The sequence below is a fragment of the Pseudorca crassidens genome, chromosome 8 (genome assembly GCF_039906515.1).
Source record: "Pseudorca crassidens isolate mPseCra1 chromosome 8, mPseCra1.hap1, whole genome shotgun sequence".
NCBI classification, from domain to species: Eukaryota; Metazoa; Chordata; class Mammalia; order Artiodactyla; family Delphinidae; genus Pseudorca; species Pseudorca crassidens.
In genome coordinates this window covers 14587835-14602452 of record NC_090303.1, presented here as the reverse complement: position 1 = coordinate 14602452, position 14618 = coordinate 14587835, and the positions used below count along the sequence as shown (strand labels likewise).

At 35.1% G+C, this 14618-nt stretch overlaps 1 protein-coding gene across 7 annotated transcripts in view; it reads left to right on the top strand.

The window, feature by feature from the left end:
- The window catches only part of SUGCT (succinyl-CoA:glutarate-CoA transferase), a 681818-nt gene that overhangs the window by 90869 nt on the left and 576331 nt on the right, over nt 1-14618 (top strand). The gene's annotated exons all lie outside the window — the stretch shown is intronic.

Below are 14618 nucleotides of genomic sequence, written 5' to 3'. Positions count from 1 at the left end.
TCCTTGATATTGTTTTATTAAAATAAATGGACCACGAAGATTTTTTTTATAATGTAGACATTGCTGTTGAACCAGAATTTTAAAGACTGTTTTTTTTTTTTTTTTTTTTTTTTTTGTGGTATGCGGGCCTCTCACTGCTGTGGCCTCTCCCGTTATGGAGCACAGTCTCCGGACGCGCGGACTCAGCGGCCATGGCTCACGGGCCCAGCCGCTCCGCGGCATGTGGGATCTTCCCGGACCGGGGCACGAACCCTTGTCCCCTGCATTGGCAGGCGGACTCCCAACCACTGCGCCACCTGGGAAGCCCTAAAGACTGTTTTTATTAGAATAGGTCTATTACTGTTTTTGAGACAGGAGTACAGTTGTTTCTATTTCATGTCATGCGAGCTCTGTAACTTCTTTTTACCAGAGTTTATTCATCTTTTTTGTGCTATGGACCCTTTGGTAATCTGGTGAAGTCTGTGAACCTTTCCTCAGAATTATGTTTTTAAATGCATAGAATAAGATACTTAGGATTACAGAGGGAGGTAATTATATTGAGATGTAGTTATTTCAATGTAAAAACCAATTTTGTGTTATAATAGTACATATGATGTTTTATTAATACATTAAAACAGGATATCTGTTAGTGGATTCAGTAACTGTTGCCATTTTGAGGTAGTGTTGAGCATGAATGATATTTTGAGATATCTGCAACTATAAGAAAATATGTAGAATATTTACTGGTGATCAGGTCATACTTAGGTACTGCTAATACTCCTGTGGTTTGTTGTCTACATTCATAATTGAAAAAAATGCTAAATTTTAGTTAGAGGTTGATGAAAATAAAGATATATATTTTTTTTCATTCAAGTTAATTACTTCCCCAAATTCTTACCATAAGCTCCAGATTAAGAACCCTTGGTTTAGATAGCTGTCAGTTATGTTTGCCTCCTTTTCACTGGATCAAACCTAGATGCTGTACCATATGTGGAAGTTGATTTTGAATAGGTAATTTTTCAAGGAGGGGAAAAAAAGAAAATATCTAACTTGTACAAGGAGACATTTTACTGTGGGAAAAATTACTTCATAGACAAAGACCTCAGTTGGGAATTTCAGATTTAAATGGCATACATGGGAAAATAGAAATCTTGGAACTCTGCTTTGGAGATTTTTTTCTTTTAGACAAAATTAAGGTAGTGCATAGAAGTAAAAAAACATTAATACGATTGAAAGTGAAATACTTTTTATGAGTTTTCAGCACTAGCTTTGAGTCACAGTCAGGGTTTTAATGGTTATAATAAAAGGGTAAAAGAACTCTCTCCAAATGAATGATCTCTCTTCTTAACAGAGAAGCAGATGTCAGGTCTGGGAAGAAGCTGAGTTTTTTCCTTCCTCCCCTAATTTTATAGCTGTAAGGAACTCGAGGTAGGTTAAGTGATTGGGTAAAATTGCACATCCAGTAAATATGGGAGCCGTGAAGATTTCATAGATGTGTGACCTATGCAGTCACAGAAGGCACTAGGCTTAATTTAAATGCTCTGCTGTCACTGCCTTGAAATTCTTAATATTTTTTGAATGAGAGGCCCTGCATTTTTCATTTTGCACCAGTACTCACAAATTATGTAGCTGGTCCTGTATTTGGGGCTCTGCTTAGGTCTTCAGATCTCTACCCAGACTGCTTTTCTAATAATATGTCAATGATGAATTAATTAGCTTTGGAAAAAATTCTCTTATAGAGTATTATAGAGTTGAATTCTCCTCTAGCACCTAACACAGTGATTCACAGTCTGGAGGTGTGTGGTTCCATGGGGGTGGGCATGGAGGTGGGTGGAATCACTGGTAGGGCTGTTTCAAAGTGAGGGTACAGTAAATGCAAACTCATGCACACTTTGGGTGTGTGTCTATATTTGTTGTTCATGTTGCTCCTTGAGGCTGTAAGTTCCATGTGTGCAGGAATAATGTTTGTTCTTGCTTATAGCAGTATCCTCAAAGCCCAGCCCAGTATTTGTCAAATAGCAGGTCTAACAATCTTTGGAGATCAATCAGAGAACCACTGTTACCAATGGGTATGCCTCATAACCCTTAAACTTGCTTAGGGAAAATTAGAAAAAAGTAGAAAATCATTGACTTAGGATAAGTCCTTGATAAACAACAAATGATGAAATGATTTGCTTTTGGCAAACATGGTAGCAGTGATTTAGCCTATTGTGCTGCAGCTAACCCAGTCAAAGGTAGCTAAAATTATTAGTGTATTTAAGGCTCATTAGCTACCTTTTTATAATTGACATATAACATTATATTAGTTTCAGGTGTAAACATAATGATCCGGTATTTTTATGTATTGTGAAGTGGTCACCTCAATAAGTCTAGTTAGCATCCATCACCATATATAGTTACAAAAATTTTTTTTCTTGTGATAACTTTTAAGATCTACTCTTTTCCCAGCTATCAAATATGCAATATAGTGTTATTAACTGTAGTCACCATGCTGTACATTACATCGCCATGACATTTATTGTATTATTGCAAGTTTATACCTTTTGACGCCCTTCACCCATTTTGCCCATGTCCTATCCCTCACCTCTGGCAACCACCAATCTGTTCTCTGTAGCTATGAATTTGGTATATTTTTTAAATAAAAATTTCAAAAAATTTTAGATTTTATATATAAGTGAGATCACATGGTACTTGTCTTTCTCTGTCTGACTTATTTCACTTAGCATAATGCCCTCAAGATCCATCTATGTTGTTGCAGATGACGAGATTTCCTTCTTTTTTATGAATGAATAATATTCCAGTGTATGTACATACCACATTTTCTCTATCTCTCCACCCATTGATGGACAATTACATTGTTTCTATATCTTGGCCATTGTCATTAACTACCTTTTAACAATAAAAATCTGTTATGCCTTATTTTAGAGCTTTGCACTTACACATCTACTATTTTATTTTGCTCTCATAATTATCATTGGAGGTACGTAGGTAGATCAGGTATTTCTATTCTCATTTTACTTATAAGAAAACTGAGGCTAAGAGAGGTTGACCTACTTGAGCAGCAGAGTCACAGCAAGACCTCTGGTTTCTGACGTCCTGAATCATTCTCTTTCCCCTGCTTAATGAAGGAAAAGCTTTGACATTGAGGGACAGGCAAGCTCCAGCTTTCCTGTGGTGAAGCTAAAGGGGAGAAGGCAAATTGAGTAAGAGGCAGGGGAAGCAAAAGAGCACTCAGTAATAAGGAAACACATAGTAAGACTGCCCCCACCTCCCCAAAGCATGCCGAGAGCTACAGTAAGATAGTGCAACAAAGTGGGCTCTTCTGGGTCATTATCTAATCATGTTTAGATCCACTGAGTGAAAGCCATCATGGACTTTAACCTGATGGACAAGGGTTTTTGTTGAAATATGAGAATTTTGAGAAAAAATAGCATTTGGAGTCATGGGATGACTGGATTTTTTGTTTCAGCTCTAGTCCACTGAGCAGTAACTGTATCCCAGGCTCTGTGCTAGGTAGCTTGGAGTGGGAGGTGACATAGCTGTTCAAAGTTTACTAGTAGAGGCAGCCAAGTTGTATGGGAGAGTTGGAGGTGATATATAGTTCCCTGTGGTTCCCTACGGGGTTGCAGAATGTGGTTGGGCCTCATATATCATGCTTAGGAATCTGGATTTTAACTTTTCAAGGCTTCTGTTTATAAATTCTGTTAGGTGATGGTCTTTCAACCAAAGACTATGTCTCCTTGGATACTGCTACCCTTGCCACATTCAAAATAACCTCTGAGCTGTGAACAGTGTTACAGAGTTTCAAAGGGCAGTGGTACAGGTAATAATTTATGCTGAAGCCTTCCTGAAGTGCAACACAATGGGTGATAAAAGCCTTTTCGTTCTCTGAACCCACTGCAGCCTAAGCTCCGTTTTTCGTTGATTCTTTGCCTCTGCCCTATTCTTTGGCTCTGGACTCTCTTTTCTTCTCATGTGTGCTTCTCTAGCCTTGGGCATCTCTTTTCTCTGTCTTTTTTTTTTTTTTTTTGCTTGTCTTTCTTTCCTTTCCTGTTTTCATTCCTATTCTGTGCTTTCTCCTTGTCTCTCCCCTTTTCTCCATTCTTCATTGTGAAGAGCTAAAGTTTTAGCAATTCTTGTTCCAGATCTTACATCCTTCCACTGTACCACCCAGGAAAGTTTCTGAATTTTTCAGTAGTTCCCATGGAAGAGAAAGGAAGTGCCCTTTCCTAGAAGTCCCAGAACACAAGACTGTGACTGTTAAATGACTGGGTTAAGTGAAATATTCCTGAACCAATTAATGAGTCCTGAAAGATAAACTATATTGATTGGCTTAAGCCATTCCCGATACAAGGGACAGGGTTAACTCCACCCAAACCACATGGCTTTGACTGGGGAGAGATGATTTCCTTGAAGAATGGTGGAGTTATTTTTTGGCCAGAGGAAGGGGAAAAGGATGATAGGGAGCCAATCAACAGATGTTCACTATACTAACATACTGGGTTGTTTTGAAGTTCTAGTGCAACAAAGGATATGGCAAATTCTTTGTCTATTAGAAAGTATACTACTGATGAGTAGCATTAATTTTATTAGGTTATTGAAAAAATATTTCACAATGTTAGAAATATGCTGAGATTAAAAAATGGTTATTGACATGATTTTATCATAATTATTATATCTTTTCATATTAGAGAAATCTTGACTAACTTCACTTAGTTTGTCAATTTAAGATAACATTTGTAGATTTTAGATCTAAAAACCAAACCACAAAATGATTAAAATCTGCTTTATGTAAATAGGAAGTGCTATTTCTAGATACTTTTCAAAGTAACGTAATAGGAAACTTCACCTTTTAAAAAATGTATTCATTTTCTTTTTTTTATATAAATGTTCACTTGCATTAAGCAGATAACATTTGAACTTAATTTCAGCTGCCTGGAAAATGACTGCCATTTCATGCAGTGGTAAAAAACATAGTTTTCTACTCATTTTGATTGCATTGCATAGGATGACAAATGAATGATTATAACATTCAGTATCAGTTGCTAAAAATGAAATTTTGTACCCCGTCTCTTAGAAGTGATCTAATGTACAATAGACAAATTGCACTTGATTTGAATAGTAGCTAATAATTAACTCAGAAATGATTGCCTCAACCACAACAAAACCATTTCATCGTAGAGACATGACAATTGTCGGGATGTGGTTTGTAGTGGGCACCAAATTTTTTGTAGTTTCAAGGCTATAAACTTTTAACCCTTGTCATAAAATTCTTTGATTTTTTTTTCTTAGTCTTAATATGATTTAAAGTTGTCAACTGAAGATTGTCTAATGTCAGCATCTAAACAGTATTCTTTACATGATATTGGTAAATAACAAGGAAGTGGGTTTGGATGTGGTTCCAATTATTCTGTTGCTCTTATTCTTCTGTTGTGGCTTACAGAAATATCTTTTGAAAGTTTTAATATCCTTCCTGTACTTAATTGCAACCAGGCTCCCCTAATTACTACTACAATGAGTTAGGTTTTTTTTAGCACCAAACTTCTATAATTATTTTCACATATAGAATGTTTTGGAATTTTTTATTTCACCTTTTTTTCCTTGTTTGTAGATTGTTCATATTTAGGGTAGATGAGATTTTAACTCATTATTATAGCACATTTTTATGGATAAACTTTTGAATTCAAACAAGTATAATAATCTGATACTTTTGTGTTTTTTAGACACACCTGTGTTTTTGCTTTTCCTATTTAATCTATACCTTTAAAAATTTATTGAGTTATATTTTACATATCATAAAATTCATCCTATTTCAGGGGTGACCGTTTAACAGTTTTTAGTGAATTTAGTGAATTTTGCAAACATCACCATAAATCAGATTTTGAAATACTTTATAGTCACCTCTGGTCTGGGTCTTACCCATGAGGCTAGAATGCACCAGTTTTGACTGGGGAGGGATGTAAGGCTGGGCTGACTCAGAAGAATTCAAGGACTATTAAGATTTCTGTGAGCCCTAGAAAATTTTGCCTTTATGGGTCCTTTCCTCCATAAAAATGTTAAGAATTATATTTATAAGTGCATTCATATAAAGATGAATATAACTAATTATTGTGTGTTTACTGGTATTACATATTCATTTTTTTCTTCAGATTTTAAAATAAATTAAAATTAAAACATTTCTGTCTACTCCTAAAGTATTATGGGCCTTAGGCACTCTACCTAATTAATAAGTCAGCTCCGGAAGAATTACCTTGAGAACAGTTTCAAATGTCCCAATCTGTGAGGAAAGACAATCCTGTATACAGGAAGGAAGTGGCGGCTGAAAGTTAAGATTATCCTGAAGGGTAAATAGAGGGTGGAAAGATGGAGAAGCAGCAGTCTGTGACCAAAGAAGTTGAGAGACTGGAGTAGGGAGAGGGAAAAAAAAAAAAAAAAGAGGATAATATCAGAAAGTTGAAGAAATCTGGGAACTACAAATTTGCATTTGAATTTCCCTGAGGACCCTAATGCATTCCTGTCTTGAAGGCTCATGCCAGCCTGACAGTCTTTAGTTACTTGTGGCCAATTTTTAATCCTCGTCTAACTTCAGTTCTTTAATTCTCTAAGGCCTCCCACTGCTCTATCAATTTAATTTCAGGGGATATATGAATATTAAAATTTAAATAATATTAAGATGAGTAAGTAGGTAGATAAAGACACACACAAAAAATGAAAAATCAGATGACCTCCAAAGAAAACTGCAAAGATTTTAGATAATCTATTATTTTCTGTTATTATTTTATACTATTGGTTGGATTGAATACAAGTTGACTGCATTACAAAACACGGTTCACTATTTTTTTTTAAAGAAGATTCAGCAAAATATAAGTGTATTGAGAGGATGCTCTGGTTTTATATAACTGAAATCTTTAGTTATATTCGTCGACATGTCATATTTTTATATGACATGAGCCATAATGAGGGAAACCAGGGGTTTTAACTTGTAATAATTGATAATTACTAGTGGGAGAATATCTCAAAGGAGAATAGAATAAAACCAGAAGACAAATTTCATTGTGATCTAATTTAATTCTCATTAGATACTTTAAAACAATTTGGTGCTTTCAAAATGTTCTGAAAAATAGAAACATAATTAAGATAAAGATATAAAAGAAATAGGAGGAGAAAGAGCCATTGGTGTTGATGGATATTCCCCGAATTTAGATTTTGTCTTTGAAGGATCTTGTAGAATAGTGAACTTAACTGACTGTTCCTAAAGGTGGGTTTAACAGTCTTAGAATCACCTCTGTTCTCTATTACTAGAGTAGAACAATTTGTTTTTGTTGCTAAGTTAATCACTTCCACCTCCATCTTGGTACTTTCTAGGGTCGGAAAATTTTATGTAGAATAAAATGTAGTAATTACATCCTTCTATATTTGCTAATTAATGGTGACTCTTTACCTGTCCTAAGTTATGGACCAACTGATTCCCAGTGGAATCTATTTGGCCCCAACTATTATGTCATCATTGCAGCTAAAGGATAAGTAAACCATTGGCAGCAAGCATGGTGACTGAGATTTAATTTCCAGGGAAATCACTTTGGTTCTTCACAGAATGTGTATGAGGAATAATGCCGAATAATTTTTAATTTTTTCGTAGCCTAGAGTCATTATATACCACCAGTGTAAAATAAGATCTTGATTAGCTGAAGTGCTTAGAAATTTTGATATTGTGATTGATTTCATTTTCTAGTTAATTGAGGGCTAAAAGGAAACTGCTTTGGTTTCAGCCATTTTTATATGCTTAGTTTACTTTTCCATTATGGTAAATGCCATATACTAAATATATTTTCACTTTAAAGTTATGATGTTGGTCTCTATTTGTTAAACCCATTGATACTCACTTTAGGGACTAAGAAATTAAGTTGAATCTGCACTCACGGAATCCATCCATCCATCCATTATCCATCTTTCCATCCATCCACACTTGTTTCTTATGCCAGATTATACAATAAATGATAAACAAGCCAGCAAGTTTCCTGCCCCATGGAATTTACATTGTAGTTGTATATACAGACAGTAAACAAGTAATAGTGATACATTTGCATAAGGATATGCAACAGTTTCATAAAGATAGCAGGGATACTTCTGTTAGCCAGGGCAAGATGTTCCAGATGGAGAGAACAGTTAATGCAAAAGCCTGAAGCAGGACAAAACTTGGCATGTTCTAGGCACTGACAAAAAGCCCAGTGAAAGACATTCTTTAGAAGTTGGCATTAGCAGTAAATCTGGCCATTTATTAATACTTATCTGAAGAACAAACATGAGATGTGACATTTAATTTAAATAATAATCCAATATTCTATGACTAGTAGGCCTGTTAGAAGTTAGAAGTCAGTTAGAGGACTGTTCTTTTTTGTGGGGAGTGAATTTATTGTCAGGGTACTAGATCAAGCCTGTAGAGCAAAAGTTGAGTTCTGGTGCTGTTTCTGTAGAATGATAGTAGAAGCAACACAGAACGGCAAACAGTGTTAGTCTTTTCTGCCTCTTGGGCTGACTGGAGACTGGTATTGAGAAGGTTGAGACAGTTTCTGGAAAAGGAGTGCTGTGATTATTAACAATAATAATATAAAGGTGCAACATTGGGAGAGTGCTATGAACTTGCTGACCTTGGAGTAGATGCTGTATTGTATAGGCTGTTTATATTCTCCAAAGTTGAATCATTGAGAGTGACTTTAAAAACATAATAAAACTTAGGTAACATTTACTTTATACTAAACACAGTTCTAAGCACATTGCATATATTAACTGATTTATTTCCCCAACAGTTTTATTATTCCCATTTTACTGAGGAAGAAGCAGAGGCGTAGAATAACACTGTAACTTGCCCTATGTCACACAGCCAGTAAATAGCAGAGTTGGGACCTGAACTCAGTCTGGATCCAGAGACTGTATTATACTTATCCTTAAGGGTATAAGGTGCTCCCAGTATTCATTCATTCATTTATTTATTCACTTAAATGTTTATTGAGTGCCCAGTGCCAAGCACGCTGTTATTCTTGGCAATGTTATGGTGAATAAGGATGACTGGGGAATATGTTTTAGCTTTTAAGAAGAGTGTACAAATATAACAAATCTTGACTTGTCTTTTGGGAGGATGATTTTGATAAGTAATGTGGTCAGCACTGAGCAATGGAGCTTAACATAATGACTGTATATTGCTCTGTATCTTGCAACCTTGCTGGGCTTGCGTTTTTAGTTCTAAGAATATTTTAGTGGATACTATAGGATTTTCTATATACAAGGTCATGTCATCTGTGAATAGAGATAGTTTTTCTTCTTTCTTTCCGGCATGAACACCTTTCATTTCTTTTTCTTGCCTCATTGCCCTGGATAGAAAGAACCCAAGTACAATGTTGAATAGAAGTGTCAAGAACAGACATCCTTTTCTTTTTCCTGATTTCAGGGCAAAAAATTCAGTTTTTCACCACTAGTATGATGAAAGGGTGTTGGATTTTGGCAAATGCTATTTCTGTAACTATTGAGATCATTAATTGGTTTGTGTCACTTATCCTATTAATATGTTATTTGATTATTGATTAATTAACATTGATTAACAATTGATATTGATTTTTGTATATTGAACCAATTTTGTAATCCTTGGAAAAATCTCACTTGGTTATGCTTTATAATTCTTGGTAAAGTTGCTATATTTAGTTTGCTTGTATGTTGCTAAGAATTTTGAGGTCTGTATTCAAAAAGGAGAATTGCTCCATAATTTTCTTTTTTTGTGATGGTTTTCTTGGTTTTTGGTATCAGAAAGATGCCTCATAGAATGAGTTGTTTTCTCCTTTTCTAGCTTTTGGAAGAATTGGTGAAGAATTGGTACAAATTCTTTAATTATTTGGTAGAATTCACCAGTGAAGCTAAAAAAGTCTGGGCTGCTGCTTTTTTTGTTAAGTTTTATGATTATTAATTCAATCTTTCTACTTGTTATATGTCTATTCAGTTTTTCTATTTATTATTTAGTCAGTTTCAGTAATTTGTGTCTTTGTAGGAATTTATCCATTTCATTTAGGTTATTTAATTTATTGGCATATGATTGTTCATAGTATTCTCATGGAATCCTTTCTATTTCTGTAAAGTCAGTACAAATATTCCCTCTTGTATTCATGATTTTAGTAAATGAGTCTTCTTTATTTTTTTCTTGGTGAGTCTAGCTTAAGGTTTGTTAATTTTGTTGATCTTTCCAACAAACCAACTTTGGATTTCATTGATTTTTCTCTATTGGTTTCCTATACTCTATATTTCATTTATTCCACTTCTATCTTTAAGAGTTCATTCCTTTTGCTAGTTTTAGGATTAGTTTGCTTTTCTTTTTGTAGTACCTTAAGGAGGAGTGTTAGGTTATTGATTTGAGGTCTTTTTCTTTTTTAATATAGTTGTTTTCAGTTATAAATTTCCCTTTAAGAACTGTTTTAGCTTCATCTCATAAGTTATGGTATGTTGTGTTTTGTTTCAGTCATCTTAAATCACTTTCTGATTTCCTTTGAGATTTCTTCTTTGATCCATTGGTTGTTAGGAATGTGTTGCTTAATTTCCACCTGTTTGTGAATTTCCCAAATACCCTTGTATTTTTAATTTCTTACTTCATTCCATTGTAGTTGGAGAACATTCACTATTTAGTTTCAGTCCTTTTACATTTACTGAGCCTTGTTTTTGGTATATCTTGGAGGATGGTCCAGGTGTGCTAGAGAAGAATGTGTATTCTGCTGATGCTGTGGAGGGTTATATAGATGTTTCTTTGGTCTAGTTGGTATATATGGTAAAGTTTTGTGTAACATTTGAGGAGCTGTCAATTTTTTTCTAAAACAGCTTCACTATTTTACAATCCCACCAGCAATTCATTAGGTTTACAGTTTTTTCACATTCCTGTCAACACTTGCTATTCCCCATAATTTTTTCTTTAGCTATTATAGTGGGTCTGAAGTGGTTTTGATTTGCATTTTTGCATTTCAAGTCTTCTATTTCTTGGTTGATTTTCTGCCTAGTTGCTATATCTATTATTGAAAATGGTATATTTAAGTTTCCATCTCTTATTGTTGGATTGTTTTTTGCTTCCTTCAATTCTGTCAGTTTTGCTTTATGTTTTGGGTGCTCTGCTGTTAGATACATATATGTTTATAATTCTTATGTCTTATTGATAAATGGACCACTTTATTATTATAAAATGTACTATTATTATAATTATTATATATTATTGTATAATTATTATTATAACTATTATTATAATTATATAAATGTATTATAAATGTATAAAATATAATTTGCTTCTAGTAACAATTTTTGCCTCAAAGTCTCTTTTTTCTGATATTCTCAATCTGTTTTTGGTTAGCATTTTTATGATATATTATTTGCTAGGGCTGCCATAACAAAGTTCCATAGACTGGGTGTCTTAAGCAACAGGGATTTATTTTCTCACAGTTTTGGAGGGTTGAACTCTAAGAACTTTAAGATCAAGGTGCTGTCAGGGTTAACTTCTTCTGAGGCCCATGAGGGAAGGAACTGTTCCAGGCCTCTCTCCTTGGCTTGTCAATGGCTCTCATTCCCTGTGTTTTCACATCATCTTCCTTCTGTATATATCTGAATACAAATTTTCTCTTCTTGTAAAGACATCAGTCATACTGGATTAGGGCACATCCTAGTGATGTCATTTTAACTTAATTACATCTTGAAAGACCCTATCTCCAAATTTTGGCACATTCTGAAATGCTGGGGTTAGGACTTCAACATACGGATTTTGGGAGAGACGCAATTCAGCCCATTACACATGGTATTTTTTTTTCATATTTTTACTTTTGATCTCTTTGTGTCTTTGAATCTAAAATATGTCTTTTATAGACAGAATATAGTTGGATCAATTTTTGTAACATATTCTGCCAATCTCTGCTTTTTTTCTTTGCCATTTTGCTATTGTTTTCTAAATTCTGTGTCTTTTGTATTTCTCTGTCCCTCCATTAATGCCTTTTTATTGTTAAATAGTTATTTTCTAGTGTACTATTTTAATTCCCATTGCGTGTTTATGTGTGCACATGTGCACGTGCGCCCACACGTATTTTCCATATTTTCTTAGTGTTGCCCTGGGAGTTACAATTAACATTTTAATCTAAAGCAGTCTAGTTTAGATTAATACCAACATCATTTGAACAGCATGTAAAAACTTGCTTTGTTATAGTATAGCTTTGTTCCCTCCCTTCCTCTTTGTGCTATTATTGTCATACAAATTACATCTTTTTACACTGTATGCCCATCAACACAGGTTTACCACTATAGCTCTATTCAGTTCTTTTAAAAATCAGGTAGGAGAAGAAAATATTTATAAACAAAGTACATTTATACTGTCTTTTATACTTACTTATTTTAGTTAGTTTTACTGCTGCTCTTTATTTCTTTGTGTGGATTTGTGTTACCGTCTGGTGTTTTTTGTTTTTCATTTCAGCCCTTTGGTATTTCTTATTGGGCAGGTTTGCTTGCAACAAATCCTTCCTTTTTTGTTTACCTAGGAATGTCTTAATTTCATCTTTATTTTTGAAGAATAGTTTTGCCAGGTATAGAATTCTTGGTTGACGTTCTTCCACCCATCCCCTAGCATTTTGTATATGTTATTCCACTGCTGACTGGCATCTATGATTTTTTTGTGAGAATTAAGGTGCTAATCTATTGAGGATCTGTTGCATGTGATGAGTTGCGTTTATTTTGCTACTTTCAAGATTTTCTCTGTCATGGGGAGGGGAAATGGTAAGCTGGGACGAAGTGAGAGAGTGGCATGGACATATATACACTACCAAATGTAAAACAGATAGCTAGTGGGAAGCAGCTGCGTAGCACAGGGAGATCAGCTAGGTGCTTTGTGACCACCTAGAGGGGTGGGTTAGGGAGGGTGGGAGGGAGAGGCAAGAGGGAGGAGACATGGGGCTATATGTATATGTATAGCTGATTCACTTTGTTATAAAGCAGAAACTTAACACACCATTGTAAAGCAATTCTACTCCAATAAAGATGTTAAAAAAAAAAGTTAACTAACAATTATATATATAAAAAAAAGACTCCGTGCTCCCAATGCAGGGGGCCTGGGTTTGATCCCTGGTCAGGGGACTAGATCCCACATGCTGCAACTAAAGATCCTGTGTGCCGCAAGGAAAATCCTGCACATGGCAAACAAAGAACTCTCGTGCTGCAACTAAGACCCAGTGCAGCCAAATAAATAAACAAATATTAAAAAAAATAAAGTCTTTATTAGGTACAACACCGGGCTTTCTCACAGACAGTTTCTATTGTTTGCCTTTTTTTCCCCTATGAATGGTCATACTTTCCTGTTTCTTTGCATGTTTCATAATTTTTTTGTTGTGGTTGAAAACTGGATATTTTAAATAATAGAGTGTTGAAACTTTGGAGTTCAGATTTCTCCTGTGCTCAAGGGTTCGTTGTTGTTGCTATTCATTGTTGTTTTTTTGTTCAGTGACTTTTCTGAATGAATTTTATAAAGTCTTTATTCTTTGTCTTTTGAAGCCCCTGTGTTCAGTTAGCTTAGTGGTCAGCTGATGATTAGGCATAGAATTTCTTAACTGCCTTGAACCAATGTATCTCTTCGCCTTTGCTGAGACACTCTGTGTGTTGGGACAGAGTTTACAACTCTTCTTTCACTCATGCTTGTGCAGAACCTCAAGGTCGGCTATAAGTAAAATATTAGGCCTTCTTGGGTCGTTCTTGTGCATGCACACAGCTCTGCACATGCATGTGGCCTTCTAGATTCCCAGGAATATGTTGGAGCTTTCCAGTATTCCCTGTGGACATCTCTTTACCCAGTGTTTCCTCTTCAGTTTTTGGCTAGCCTCTTGTTGGCTCCAGTTGGTATTTCTACCTCAGCCAGCTAATTCACCACCTTAGCAGGTGGAAGTGGCTATAGAAAGTTTGGGTTTTATTTATTTATTTTGAATTTTATTTTATTTTTTGTACAGCAAGTTCTTATTAGTTATCTATTTTATATATATTAGTGTATATATGTCAATCCCAATCCCCCAATTCATCCCACCAACCCCCCTTCCACCTTGGTGTCCATACATTTGTTCTCTACATCTGTGTCTCTATTTCTGCCTTGCAAACCAGTTCATCTGTACCATTTTTCTAGATTGCACATATATGCATTAATATATGATATTTGATATTCTCTTTCTGACTTATTTCACTCTGTATGACAGTCTCCAGGTCCATCCACATCTCTATAAATGACCCAATTTTGTTCCTTTTTATGGCTGAGTAATATTCCATTGTATATATGTGCCACATCTTCTTTATCCATTCATCTGTTGATGCGCATTTAGGTTGCTTCCATGACCTGGCTATTGTAAATAGTGCTGCAATGAACATTGGGGTGCATGTGTCTTTTTGAATTATGGTTTTCTCAGGGTATACACCCAGTAGTGGGATTGCTGGGTCGTATGGTAGTTCTATTTTTAGTTTTTTAAGGAACCTCCATACTGTTCTCCGTAGTGGCTGTATCAATATACATTCCCACCAACAGTGCAAGAGGGTTCCCTTTTCTCCACACCCTCTCCAGCATTTATTGTTTGTAGAGTTTTTGATGATGGCCATTCTGACCA